The 13509-nt window shown below is 44.9% G+C and overlaps 1 pseudogene; it reads right to left on the bottom strand.

Moving 5' to 3' along the window:
• Window positions 1-11926: 11926 nt before the first annotated feature.
• Window positions 11927-13174, bottom strand: LOC100675474 (WD repeat-containing protein 73-like; annotated as a pseudogene).
• Window positions 13175-13509: the final 335 nt, after the last annotated feature.

Here is a 13509-nt window from a genome sequence, read left to right as displayed (position 1 = left end):
GGGAGAAGATTAAGGTCAGTTAAGTTCTCAAGGGGGGAGATGTGGAACCAGGAAGACCCTTGCTTTATTCCTCACTGGAGATATGGATGCTACACTCAAGAGGTGGTATACAAATGCAGTGAAAATAGGTTCTAGAAAGATTTAAAGTCCTTCATTACAACCCCCTAACAGGCACTGGAGGGGTTGATGATATGTTTCAAGCAGATCCCTAACCTGGACAAACCAGGAGAGTAGCCAGGCACCTGGCAGAGGCAAAATTCCAGAGCAAGACTGACCTAGCAGCTGATGAATGGTTTCTATGCCTCTTCTTTCCATCATGATTATTTAAGATACATACAGCACCTTCCAGGAGCACCACAAGAGCTGATCAGGATCCCTCCGTCTTTAGTCCAAGAGATGACCCCTTTCCCCTATGAAGGCCCCCATCCCTCCTCCTTCACTGCCCCTGTGTTGAAGAACGGAGACCTCACCTGTAAAACTCATAGCTAACACTTCCAAACCAACCGGCTTTGAATTCTTCTGACAAATCAGGCAACCTGATGGCGGAAAGCTCCTTCCTCAAGGCAGGAACTCCACAATGGCGGGCTGGAGAGAAATACAAGGGACTTTGAGTCAGTTTATTTAGTGCAAGGCAATTTAGCATAAGAGTTGGGTGACCAGACTTTGGAATTACATCGATTACAGGATTTGTTACTTACTATCTCAAACGTGTCCCTTAACATCCCTGAGCCTCAGTTTCCCCATCTGTTAAATGGGAATAATAATGATACCAACCTGAGCCTAACAATTAAATTAGGCCCTGAAGTCAAAGTGCTAATTACAATCATTGTTATTTATTCAGTCAACAAGATTTTGAAAAGCAATTATAGAATACAGTGGGGCTTTGAGGAATCATTTGCTGCAGCTGTGGTCAAACTTTAGCGTTTTTTAGTATTGCTTGGGCCGTATGTTAACAATGCAGATTATCAGGCCCATCCCTAGTCAGTATTGATGGAACCCAGGAATCTGTATTTTAACACGTGCTCCAGCAAGCCTAATGTGGGTGATCCATAGATCGCCCTGGAAAAAGTGCTGATCCAGTCCTATCCTTATCTTCCTGCTTTTAAGATGGGTAAACTGAAGTCCGGAGAGTGACACATCCAACGTTTCTCAGCCAGGCAGCAGTAGAAGCCCAGCCTGTGACTCCTTGTCCTTGTTACCACACTACTCTACAGGCCAACATGGGCACCAGAAGGAACAACGAAGCCCCTTTACCATAATCCAGCCTTTTCTAGTGATCCTGGTGATGAACCCAGGATTGAAGAGGCCCCTTCTCCAAACCTGGAGACCTCTGCCAGCAGCAGTAGGACCACCATCACACAGTATGTCTGGCCATCATCCATGTCCTCAGCTCTTTCCTGGGCAAAGGTTGGTCAGAGCTTCTTTGTAGGTGTTTCTCTTACTGAGAGTGACTGCAGAGGTTGGGATGCTTATAAAGCTAGGGGCCATGTGAGAAACTGAGCCAGCTTGGAGGGGGGAAGGTTCAAGAATTTGTGGCAGCCCCGTTCCTGGGAACTCAAGAGGGGGAGAAGGTTGTTTGTGAATTGTTTGAGGTTTATTTCTGCCCTGAGAGTAGCGGAAGTGGTGCCACAAAAACCAATCTCTTCCTCCTCTAATCTCTCCAGCCCATTGAGCTCAGGGGAGCCTACCCCCAGCACCTCTGTCTTGCCGAACACTCTCTATTCATTCCCCTTTATCTACAGATGAAATTTGAGTGCTCAGCCTGGCAGCAAAGGCCACCTCTACTTGGCTGCACTGCACCTCTTCAACCAGAACTTCCACTGCCCCAGCCCACCCCAGCCCTACATTCTTCCTTTGCCAGAATCCCCTTCTCTCCCCCTACATCAATTAAAAACCCAAAACAACCCAAACCCATTTCTGTCGAATTGATTCTGACTCACGTCGACCCCATGTGTTACACAGTAGAACTACTCCATAGGGTTTTCTTGGCTATAATCTTGACAGAAGCAGATTGCCAGGACTTTCTTTCATGGTATCACTGGGTGGGGAGTCCCAGGGTGGTGCAGATGGTTAAGTGCTAGACTACTAACCAAAAGGCTGGCAGTTTGAACCTACTTAGAGGAACCTCAGAAGACAGGCCTGGAGATCTGCTTCCAAAGGGCAGCCCTGAAAACTCTATAGAGCAGTTCTATTCTGCATACATGAGATTGTCATGATTTGGTGGAATTGGCCTGATGGCAACTAACAGCAACTTCTGGGTGGGTTTGAACCACCAAACTTTAAGTTCGTAGCCGAGCCCAAACCATTTATGCCACCTAGTGACATTCTGCGTTATTTCCATTTCCGTATTTGCCTGCCCCTCTTCTCCTGCCTGGAGTGTTTCACTTTTCTCTGGTGGCCTTGCAAGACCACCTCAAGTCAGGTCACAAATACAACAGATGGATCCCGCAATTCTAGACTCCAGACACTTCTGGATTTGCTCTTTTGTTCTTTAGTCAGCTTTATTGAGGTATGATTTATATGCAATAAGATGAACATATTTTAAGTATGAATTCCAGAACACTTAACTGTGCTCATGAGGAACCTTTACATAGATCAAGAGGCAGTTGTTTGAACAGAACAAGGGGGTACTGCGTGGCTTAAAGTCAGGAAATGCGTGCATCATGGTTGCATCCTTTCACCATACCTATTCAATCTGTATGCTGAGCAAATAATCCGAGAAGCTGGACTATATGAAGAAGAACGGGGCATCAGGATTGGAGGAACACTCATTAACAACCTGCGTTATGCGGATGACACAACCTTGCTTGCTGAAAGTGAAGAGGACTTGAAGCACCTACTAATAAAGATCAAAGACCACGGCCTTCAGTATGGATTACACCTCAACATAAAGAAAACAAAAATCCTTACAACTGGACCAATGAGCAACATCATGATAAATGGAGAAAAGATTGAAGTTGTCAAGGATTTCATTTTACTTGGATCCACAAATAACAGCCATGAAAGCAGCAGTTAAGAAATCAAACGATGCATTGCATTGGGTAAATCTGCTGCAAAGGACTTCTTTAAAGTGTTGAAAAGCAAAGGTGTCACCTTGAAGACTAAGGTGTGCCTGACCCAAACCATGGTATTTTCAATCCCATCATATGCATGTGAAAGCTGGACAATGAATAAGGAAGACCGAAGAAGAATTGACGCCTTCGAATTGTGGTGTTGGCGAAGAATATTGAATATACCATAGACTGCCAAAAGAACAAACAAATCTGTCTTGGAAGAAGTAAAGCCAGAATGCTCCTTAGAAGCAAGGACAGTGAGACTGTGTCTTACATGCTTTGAACATGTTGTCAGGAGGGATCAGTCCCTGGAGAAGGACATCATGCTTGGCAAAGTACAGGGTCAGCAGAAAAGAGGAAGATCCTCAACGAGGTGAACTGACACAGTGGCTGCAGCAACGAGCTAAAGCATGACAATGATTGTAAGGATGGTGCAGGACCAGGCAGTGTTTCGTTCTATTGTGCGTAGGGTAGCTATGTGTCAGAACCGACTTGGTGGCACCTAACAACAACAACAACATTTAAAATAAAGCCCAATGAGTCTTGACATACGTATACACCTGTGTAACCACACCAGGCCATAATCATGATATAGAACATTTCCGTCATCCCCAGAAGTTCTCTTGTGCCTCTTCTCAGCCAATCTCCCTCCCACCCCCTATCCTAGACAACCACTGATCTTCTTTCTACTACCATAGATTAACTTTTTGTTCTCCAACTTTATATAAATAGGCTCATACAGTGTATTCTTTGGTAACTGGCTTCTTTCATGTAACATGTTTTTGAGATTTATCCATGTTGTCATGTGTTATCAGTGTTCATTCCTTTTTATGGCTGAGTAGTATTCCGTAAGTAGCTAGTGCAATCTTTTTTAATTTTATTGTGTTTTTAATTTTCTCCAAGTAGGAAATACATTCAGACGCTTCAAGGATCAAACAATATAAAAAGATGTACCTGGAAATGTCTTGCTCTTATCCCTTGTTTTGCATCTTCCCACTTCCTATCTCCTCCCCCATCAAATCAACACAAAATTCTACGGTGATAAGTGTGGGGAGATATAGAAGGTGCTTTGAGACTTTACATTCTAGGGGCTATGGAAGCACAGAGAGGAAGCAATGAGACAGTAGACATGCTTGAGCTTGGTTTTAAAGTATGAGTAGGAGTTTGATTGACAGATGTAAAGAGAAAAGATATCCTAGACAGAACAGCACAAGCTAAGGTATGGAGGCCTGAGGGAGCACTTCACATTGGGGAAGGCACAAAGAATCATGGGAGAGTAAAGCATGAGGGATGGGGATGGAGGAGAGAGTGGTGGAAGAAGGGACACAAATATAGGCAGGAATTTCATCTTGAAGGGCCTTGTTAACCAGTCCTTGATAAAGTATGGACATGGAATAGTGTATATTTTTCAGTAACTGACAATCCCCCTGCTCCGTAGACTTCTCCTTTGCCCCTGGGATGTGGGCTACCTCCACAACATCGTAGTCCTGATTCCACCACTTTTCAGTCACATTTGGTTTAATTTAAGACTTGGTCCTGTCCATGTTAGAACCTCAGTCTCACGTTGAACTCAGTGTTGCCCCTGCCCCCCAGCCCCATGAAGGCTTCCTGTGGCTCTGGGTGACTCAGAGCAATCAAGCAATCGTGTGTGTGTGTGTGTGTGTGTGTATGTGTGTAGGGGTGATCTCTTTCTCATACCCCTCCCCTTTCCCTGTTCTGTTCCTGTAAGGAAGAGGAAGGGGAGGCTGCCTGGGTGAGTTGACTGTCCTCTTTTTTACCTCAGTGGTGGTGAGGCTGCTGTCCTCTTGCTGAAGGTCATCACCGCTGAGCAAGTTTGATGCCCATCAGCTCAGGGTAGGTAAATGGAGGCCCCCACAGTCCTTGTCAATTCCAAGCAGCTGCTGTAGACAAAGACTAGCCCTTGGGAGAATTATTCTCTACCTGCAGTGCTCAGTCTCCTGTCATTAACCCTAGACCTGTGGCCAGAATTGAGTCCAGCCTTTCTTTCTGTTGGGAGATGAGATTGTAGGGAGGTGGCTCTTGCTTCCTCTGTGTCTGCCCCTATGTGATGGTTAAGGTTGTGTGTCAACTTGGCTGGGCCATGATTCTCAGTGGTTTGGCAGTTGTGATGTGATTTTGCAGCTGTGTAATGATGTAATCACCTCCATAATGAGATTTGATATAATGTAATCACCTCCATGATGAGATCTGCTAAAAGCAGCCAATCAGTTGAGGAGGAATTTCCTTGGGGGTATGGCTTGCATCTAATATATTTGGACTTTCTGGCAAAGCTTGCTGGCTTTTTCTCACTTTGGACCCTGCAGTTGGCTTCTCATCTAACCTTTGATTCTTGGAAATTGAGCTAGCAGCTTACCTGCCTATCTTGAGATTTATCAGCCTCTGCAGCCCGTGAACCAGAGGCCTGCTGTCTGGCCTGCTGATCTTGGGTTCACCAGCCCCTGCAGCTATGTGAGTCAGGAGAAACCTATAGCCAGACCCACAGACTTGGGACTTCCCAGCCTCTACAACCATGTGAGTCATTTCCCTGATATAAATCTCTCTCTACATATGTATACTTTACTGATTTTAGTTCTCTTGAGAACCAAACCTAAGACATTTGGTAATGAGAGTGGTTCTAGAGAAGCAAAATTTTAAGGATGAGGTCTAAATTGGTTCTCAAGTCTGGTTAGTCTTAAAGATCTTGGCAATTCTGCTTCCAGTAGCAAAGTGGGCACTGTTAATCCATGGTGTGAGGTACCAATAGAAATACACAAAATATTACCACCAATAGATCAGGTATTGGTGAAAGATGAGGTTCTTGGTGATCACATGTTTGATACTTTTCTACAATTTTCAGAATGAGAAGTGTAAGGAAGCTGGCTGGTTGGTCCTACTTTTGCCAGACAAAGTTGTGAGAGAAAGAGATGAGCTCAGAACTTCAGAGTCACAGCTCAAGTGCCACATAAATGACCTCAAAATTTCCACTTGTGCCTGGAAAGAAAGCCTTATTTCTTGTAGTAACAGAGCTGATATCACTGAAAACAGAACCCAGTCTTATCCTAAGAGTGGCTGATTTACAACACCAATTGAATTCCCAATCTTGAGTGGTGTCTGAAGTTAAAGTGAGGGCACTGATTGAGAAGAAATGAGATCTTGAAACTTGGGATGGGGACATATTGGCAGATAATCAGGGAGCTGGGGACATTGAGCCCCTAAATTCCATTGAATTACTCCTGCCAGCAAAACCAACCCTCTCACTCCCATCTGAAAAATTCTCTGTCTTTGCCTGCTAAGCCATCCTCCCCAGTAAAACCACTACTCCCTTCATCCCCATCTGATGAGATTAATCCAGCTGTGTCTAAGAGCCATCGTCTGAGTCATCCCCTGGGAAGGCATCTGAGTCATTGCCTGGGGTATCTCCTGAGGCAGATGCCTTACAAGACATTGGTGAATGTTCTCAAAACACTTCCCCACCACCCATTTTTGCTTCTAGACCTATAACTAGACTTAAGTCCCAGTGAGCCCCAAAAGATGAAGTACAAAGTGTGACTCAGGGGGACATATTCTACACTCCAAAATTGCTGCTTGACTTTTCTGATGTGTTGTCATGGGTTGAACTGTGTACACCCAAAATATGTGTCGACCTGGTTAGGTCGTGATTCCCAGCATTGTGTGATTGTCCACCATTTTGTCATTTGATGAGATTTTCCTATGTGTTGTAAATCCTATCACTCTAATGTAAATGAGGTGGATTAACGGCAGTTATATTGATGAGATCTACAAGATTAGTGTCTTAAGCCAATCTCTTTTGAGATATAAAAGAGAGAAGGGAGCAGAGACACGTAGGGACCTCATACTACCAAGAAAGCAGTGCTGGGAGCACAGCATGTCCTTTGGACCTGAGGATCCTGCATGGAGAAACTTCCAGACCAAGTGAAGACTGATGACAAGGACCTTTCTCCAGAGCCAATAGAAAGATAAAGTCTTCCCCTGGAGCCAGTGCCCTGACTTTGGACTTGTAGCCTACTAGACTGTGAGAGAATAAATTTCTCTTTATTAAAGCCAACCACTTGTGGTATTTCTGTTATAGCAGCACTGGATGACTAATACATACAGACAAACCTGGGGAATATGTGTGGGAATTACTATTAAGGTTGTGGGATAATGGTGCAAGAACATAAATTTGGATCAGTTTGTGCTTATGGATATGGGCCCACTAAGCACAGATTCTTCATTCAATATTTCAGCTTGAGAGGTTAGGAAAGAATCTAGTAGTTTATTTGTTTGGATCACTGACGCACGGATTATGTGGTGGCCCACACTAAATCAAGTTGAAGAGCCAGACCTGCCATGGTATACTGTAGAAGAAGGAATACAAAGGCTTGGGAAATTGACATATTAGAGTGGGTTTATCAGGTTAGACCTGCTGACCCACACGTGGAGTGCTCAGATGACACACTTTTTAGCACCACAGTGAGGAACAAATTTGTGAAGGGGTCTTCAGCATCCTTGAAGGCTGCTGTGATTGCTATTTTACGCAAGTCAGATTTGACAGTGGGAACTTCCCTAATTAAGAAACCTAACTACGATGGGGCTGATTGGACCTCATGGAGGTAGGGGCCAAGGGACCATACTCAATCAACAAAGGCAAGGTGGGCATGGTTACTGTAATGGACAGTGGAGTCAAAAGAGTAATTAGAATAGTCTTACTCATATAGACTTAAGGTGTTGGCTACTTTGTCATTGTGTCCCTAGAAGTGAAATAGAAGGGAAATCTACTAAATATTAACTTGATTTGTACAAGTTGAAGAACTCTAGATCAAGTGAACAGCGGCATAACTCGAATCACCAGAATAGAGAGCCATAGCCCCTCAATCAATTCTCAGGCCTCACTGAGTTTATAGACCCACAACCCTTGAATGAAGGGGAGGCTGGGCCCCCTTGAGGAAGGACCCCACTACACTGGGTCCCTCCCTCCCTCCCCACCCTCTTAACTATCAAAGAATATTTTCTTCTGTGTTTAAACCTTCTCGAGTTCTTATAATAGTGGTCTCATACACAATGTGTCTTTTTGCAACCGACTGATTTCCCTTAGCATAATGCCTCCCAGATTCCTCCATGTTATGAGATGTTCCATGGATTCATCGTTGTTCTTTATCGTTGCATAGTATTCCATTGTGTGAATGTACCTTAATTTGTTTATCCATTCATCCATTGATGGGCACCTTGGTTGTTTCCATCTTTTTGCTATTGTAAACAGCGCTGCAGTGAACATGGGTATGCATGTATCTATTCATGTAAAGGCTTTTATTTCTCTAGGATATATTCCAAGGAGTGGGATTGCTGGATCGTATGGTAGTTCTATTTCTAGCTTTTTAAGGAAGTGCCAAATTGATTTCCAAAGTGGTTGTACCATTTTACTTTCCCACCAGCAGTGTATACCAGTCATAAAGAGAATTTTAAGAGTGGCTAGGGATAAACGAAAAGTCACCTACAAAGAAGAGTCAATAAGATTAAGCTCAGACTACTCAGTGGAAACCATGCAGACAAGAAGGCAATGGGATGACATATATAAAACCTTGAAGGAAAAAAATTGCCAGCCAAGAAATAATATCCAGCAAAATTGTCTCTCAAATATGATGGCATAATTAGGGCATTTCCAGATAAACAGAAGTTTAGAGAATTTGTGAAAACTAAACCAAAATTGCAAGAAATACTAAAGGGAGTTCTCCAGTTAGAAAACCAATAACATCAGATAACAACCCAAGACTAGAACACAGGACAGAACAACCAGATACCAACCCAGATAGGGAAGTCACAAAAATAAATCAAAGCTAAAACACTGAAAATAGGGAAACAGAGATGTCAATATGTAAAAGATGACAACATTAAAACAAAACAAAAGAGAGGTACTAAATAATGTCATAGATCTTTCATATGGACGGGAAGTCAAGGCAATATAAAGCAATAAAAGACTGGTTTAAACTTAGAAAAATAGAGATAAACATTAAGGTAACTACAAAGGAAACTAACAATTCTACACATCAAAATAAAAAACAAGAAAAACTTAAGTACTCAGCAAATACTAATCAACAACAAAAAAGATGAAAATACATAAAGAAAAATGACTCAGCACAGAAAATTAATTGGGAAAAAGAAACTGTCAACAACACGCAAATGACACACATCAAAACGATAGCAGTAAACTCATACTTATCAATAATTATGCTGAATGTAAATGGACTAAATGGACCAATGAGGAGACAGAGAGTGTCTAGGGGGCATGATATACCCTAGTAGGCTGAGCTACTTTAGTTATTGGAGTCTTTGGAGCTCTCGCGTCCTGTCTCCAGGTGGTTGGAGCAGCTACTAGGTATATGAGCCCAGGAGTCTGTTCACTTTCTTGTGTGGGTGCGGCACAGGTGTCCAGGTTGTTGGTCACCAAGTGTGTGGAGCAGACTTTCACCTACAGTCCTAGGTGAGCAGGGCTGCGTAGGGGTGTTCAGAGTAGGCACAGTTACCTGGCTGGAGTAGGGGCCTGTGTGCAGAGCAAGGCAGGGGGCTGACAGCTGCCCCTGGGTGGAGGGCATGTCCCTGTCCCCTAGAATGCGTAGTGAGTGGAGTATTGGGCAACTGGTACTGTTGGCTGCAGGGACTGGGAGGCACCACTTATTCTCAGACTGCTGTCGTGGGTGGCTAGATGGAGTAGGTGCTACTGCCAGCCCTTAGGCCCCCTGATGAGAGTGGGTGACAGCGGGCAGGATGGTGTCAAATGTCAGGAATCTGCAGTTCCTCCTTGGCTGCTGCAGTTGAAAATGGGCTTCAGGTATATGCCCTGTTGTTTTATGGTAATGAGGCATGTGGAATCCAATCGGCCCACACAGGTCTAGGCAGAGGTGAAGGGATCTGCAAGTCTGTGTACCCTTTATGCCAGTGCCTGGACAAAAGGCCAGGGCCTCCCGACCTGCCCTTTCTTCCTGTTTTAGGGGACATGGAGTTGTTTAAAGCCAAGAGACTTGTGTAGGCGGGATAGCCCTGAGTTCCAGCTTAGGGGGTGTGGCAGTTGTTGAACATGGCGTGATTGGCCTCTGAGCGGAGCAGGGTGGGGGGTGAGCCAGGTGAAGGAAGCACTTCTCCGCTGTGAAACTCCTGGGGGGGGAGGGGTTATTTTGCCCCTGAGTGGTAGGTTAGACCCTTGCAATTAACTTTCATAGGTCCAGCACCACTTCCACCTTGCTCTGGAGGCTTGTGAGACTTGCCCGCCACCAGGCCTCTATGTGGTGAGACACGTCCCAAATGCTATTGCTCACCTCAGCCTGTGTGTTCCTGCTGACCCAGCCGGCAGGATGCCAGCAACTTCACAACTGGCACTTCACTTTTGAATTGTGTCTCCTTCCCCCTGCCCCTCAGTCTGACTCTTCAGCTTTGTCTTTGATGATAGGGCTCCTAGATTGTCATATATAATCGATTCACTTGTTTTTTCAGGTTTTTGTCTCAAGAAGGACGACAGGAAGTGTCTGACTATTCCTCCGTCTTGACCCCACCCTTTTTATTGTGCTTTAGATGAAGGTTTACAGAGCAAATCAGTTTCTTATTAAACGATTAATACTTATATTGTTTTGTGACATTGGTTGCCAAGCCCACGACATGTCAACGCTCTCCGCTTCTGGACCTTGGGTTCCCTATTACCAGCTTTCCTGTCCATTCCTGCCTTCTCCTTGCCCCTGGGCTAGCGTGCCCCTTTAGTCTTGCTTTGTTTTATGGGCCTGTCTAATCTTTGGCTGAAGGAAGAGCCTCAGGAGCGACTTCAATACTGAGTTAAAAGGGTGTCTGGGAACCATACTCTTGGGGTTTCTCCATTCTCTGTCAGACCAGTAAGTATTGTCTTTTTGTGTGTGTGTGTGAGTTAAAGTTTTGTTCTACATTTTTCTCCGGCTTTGTCTGGGACCCTCTATTGTGATCCCTGTCAGAGCAGTCAGTGATGGTAGCCGGGCACCATCTAGTTGTGCTGGACTCAGTCTGGTGGAGGCTGTGGTAGTTTTGGTTTGTCAGTCCTTTGGAGTAATCTTTCCCTTGTGTCTTTTGTTTTCTTCATTCTCCCTTGCTCCCAACTGGATGGGACCAGTAGAGTATCTTAGATGTCTGCCAGGTATTTTTTAATACATTATTTCTAACCCTCCCAACAACCTGCAAGGTAGTTATTACTATTCTCACTTTATAGGTAAGGAAATTGGGGGTCAGAGAGGCTGGGTGATTTGCCTAAGGCCACACAGCTGGTATCAGCTAAATTGGTACCTGTCTTAGTTATCTCGTGCTGCTGTGACAGAAATACCACAAGTGGACGGCTTTAACAAAGAGAAATTTGTTTTCTCACAGTCCAGGAGGTTAGAAGTCCAAATTCAGGGTGCCAGCTCCAGAAGAAGGCTTTCTCTCTCTGTCCGCTCTGGAGGAAGGTCCTTGCCATCAATCTTCTCCTGGTCAAGATGCTTCTCAGCACAGGGACCCCGGGTTCAAAGGATGTGCTATTCTCCTGGCCCCTGTTTCTTGGTGGTATGAGCTCTCCCATGTGATTCAGTCTTTTATATCGCAGAAGAAATTGATTTAAGACACAGTCTAATCTTCTAGACTGAGTCCTGCTTCATTAACATAACTGCTGCTAATCCCACCTCATTAACATCATAGAGGTAGGATTTACAACACATAGAAAAATCACATCAGATGACAAAATCGTGGACAATCACACAATACTGGAAATCATGGACTAGCCAAGTTGACACACATTTTGGGGGGACACAATTTAATCCATGACAGTATCCTTGCTACTACAGCAGCTCCTCCTCTTTCCTAGGGGCCTGGGTGGAAAGGTGCTGGTGTTAGCAGGAAGCATGAAGTTCCACCCAGTTCCGCGCATGCAGAGAGGCATCATTTGGTGCAGATAATAAAGTCCTTGGTTTCCAGGGGTGCCAGATGTGGAAGGTGACCAGTGGAGTAGTGTCCAGTTCATTTGCATATTGGAAAATGTAACCTCTGTGAAAGAAGAGAGATTCTGCTTGGCTCTCCACTCTACCCCAAGATGTGACATCATAAACCTGGTTTGTCCCATGAAAACCTGAAATGGCTAGGCAGTTTCCAGGACCAGGGCCCAAGTTACTCGCAGCAACTCTGGGTCAGGGCTAGGCATGGACAATGGGCACTGGGCTGAACTCACAGGGTAGCAGAGATCACCGGGGGTTGAGGAGACAGAGTTGTCTGTTTGAGCCAAGGCTGGCAATGCTGGGCCCAGGGCGCTGGCCACTGTCCTCAACTTCTGCACACCACCTCCCTCCGCCAGACCCAGGGCCAGGGCTGAGGTTCTCAGAAGGTGCCCATTTCTGGCGGATGTCAACAAGCCCCAGCCAGCGTGAGGTACAGCAGAAAGCAAAGGTGTTTATACCCAGGACCTGCAGCCTACAGAGAACCCCACTGTCACTAACACCTGCAGTTTACCTGGTCTTCTGGGATTCCAGGTCTGGAATCCTCAGACTGCTAAGCCGCGCCCTGTGGAGGACTCCAGGGGCCATGGAGGAGAAGACAGACATCCTGGGCCAGGGACTCGCCTTCTCCTCATGCACAGCAATGGAGCTGACAGCTTTAATGACATCACTTCCTCTGCAATCAGCCACACCTGTAGGGAAACACCTGAAAGGCCACAGGTCACCAGCAACCTGGTTTCTGGCACGTGCTTTAGATGAAAGACAGATTTGTCTGAAAATCCTCCATGGTGCGCCTTGAAATCTCTTTCTGGGAATGAGTCCTAGTTCTCTTCCCGGAAAGTCTGAGAGGTAATATCAAAAAATCTCATTTTTTTTTTCAGGCTTTCATAGCCAGCAACAAAGACTCTTTTGTCACTAATCCATTCAAGGACTCAGGCGGCTCCTGAAAAGTTGAATGCATGGAAATCGTAGTACAAGCTCAAGGACTCCACGAGCCAGTCCTTGGTGGCCTCCATACAACTCAAGGGTGGCTTCCTTTACTTTTTGAGCCAACCTGCTACTTAGTTCAGTGACACTGGTTATATTTTTCACAGTGCGTGAACATTCTCATCATTTCTGTTTTGGTTGTTCCATTTCCAGTAGTCTGGTTTCCCTGCCCTCTTACTTTCTCATCTTTGTTTTAAAGTACTTATTGACTGTTTGGTCTCATATATATGAGATTTTAAAGGAGCGCAGTACTCACCGATGATATTCTTTATTTCGTGAGCCAATCTGTTATTTAGCAAAAAGGTAACCTCAGGGAATAGTTCCAGTGCAAGGTTTAAAGAGTATCTCAGGGCAGTAGTCTTGGAGATTCCTCTAGTTCCAGTAAGGCTGGATTCTTGGAGGATTTGAAATTCCGTTTCATATTTTTCTCCTTTTCTATCAGGATCCATCTATTGTGACCCTGATCAGAACGTTAGGTACTGGTGGCTGAGCACCAC

Source organism: Loxodonta africana, chromosome 24 (assembly GCF_030014295.1).
Source record: "Loxodonta africana isolate mLoxAfr1 chromosome 24, mLoxAfr1.hap2, whole genome shotgun sequence".
In the NCBI taxonomy this organism is placed as follows: Eukaryota; Metazoa; Chordata; class Mammalia; order Proboscidea; family Elephantidae; genus Loxodonta; species Loxodonta africana.
The sequence above is the reverse complement of the archived record's forward strand: the minus strand, read 5'-3'. Positions and strand labels throughout refer to the sequence as shown.